Source organism: Cynara cardunculus, assembly GCF_001531365.2.
Source record: "Cynara cardunculus var. scolymus isolate 2C chromosome LG 16, CcrdV1, whole genome shotgun sequence".
In the NCBI taxonomy this organism is placed as follows: Eukaryota; Viridiplantae; Streptophyta; class Magnoliopsida; order Asterales; family Asteraceae; genus Cynara; species Cynara cardunculus.
In genome coordinates this window covers 10,026,019-10,027,624 of record NC_037543.1, presented here as the reverse complement: position 1 = coordinate 10,027,624, position 1,606 = coordinate 10,026,019, and positions in this window count along the sequence as shown.

Sequence of the window (1,606 nt, the reverse complement as noted above, 5' to 3'; positions counted from 1 at the left end):
ATATTTGACTCTAGTTTATTTCTTATTTTATGATCAAGGCATGATTTCTAGCTTAGAATGGGCAAAACAGTTCTGCATGCAGTAGCTATACATAGAAATTTAGGTAAAATGTTCAAATAGGATATGTGTATATCATGAGTTTCTTATATTGGTTGCTTATGAGATTTTGTACATTTACTCCAAGGGGTAATTAAGACTGTTTTGATACTTTGGAAGCAATCTAAGTGTGGTAGATTGGACTTGCTTTGTGAGCTCAATTCGGAGCTTTTCGGTATTATATGGTTGCCCAGTGAGTTATATAGTTATTTGTTACATATTGATTTGAACATATATATTTTTATATAAATTTTGGTTTTGAATGGAGTCACACGATCTTGATTTATCTTTGATTCCGTCTCTTGAGTTAATTCCATATTACTATCTCGGTATATCGGTTTGCTTTCTGGATCCGGACTCGTTGTCTTGTTCCTTGAATTGTATGCCATAATACGGGTACTACTTCGTGTGGTACACCGGWAGTTGATGGCGAAGTCAAGATCCTGGGTTGGACGGGTGAGACTCTCTGCAGTTGTGATATTGATATGTAATACTTAACTATTTAACTCACTAAGCGTTGGCTTACCATTTAAGTGGCAACCTTTCTCAGGAAAGAAGACGGATAAATAGAAAGAACCCGTTGTCTGACTTGAAGATTTATCGGGGAACTTGAAGATATCGATCTTGTTTTTGGGTAAATAGTAGCTTATGTATATAGTCTTGTCCCGTATTCTTTTGGTTACATAATTTGGCTTGTAAGTAAAAATTCATTATATTCGATTTGGAATCGTGTTTTGGGTGGTTTTATCACTAAAATAGAATGGATATTTCGATGTTTTTCTAGAAATTAATATCCCATATTTTGAGGTTAATTAATGTTATGCCCAGATTTRTGTGTTTCAAGGTGTTAGTCTCTGGACCATTGCCTCTGGTCCTTCATGGCCTCTGGTCCAACCATTGCCTCTAGTCCTTCATAGTCTCACCTCTAGTCCTTCATGGCCTCTGGTCTTCTTCCAGACTTAGCCATTTCAGCAGCCTCTGGACCATTGCCTTTGGTCCAACCATTGCCTCTGGTCCAACCATTGCCTCTGGTCCAACCATTGCCTCTGGTCCAACCATTGCCTCTAGTCTTCCTCCAGACGTAGTTTTTTTTAGCAGCATTTTCAGATTTTCCATCCTTGGTTCAGATGGCTTTGACAAAACTTTTACAATAATTTAGGATCAATTTTGGTCCCAATAATCAATAAATTATATTATATTGGAGATTTTATAGGAATTGGTAATTTGGGGTTTGCTCATGGCAGATGTTACATATATGGTATCAGAGCTGTGGTTTGAGTGAACTGGGTATCATTAATGATATTCAGACTCAAACTTAGGTATTGACTTTGTATAGTGACTAGGTTATGATTTTACTTAGGTATTGACATTGTATAGTGACTAGGTTATGATTATACTTAGGTATTGACATTGTGTAGTGACTAGGTTATGATTATATGGGATATGGACCAATAGGAGAGACCTAGGATTTGTTGGGGTACAAGGGATAGAATATTATTTGACCCCTATA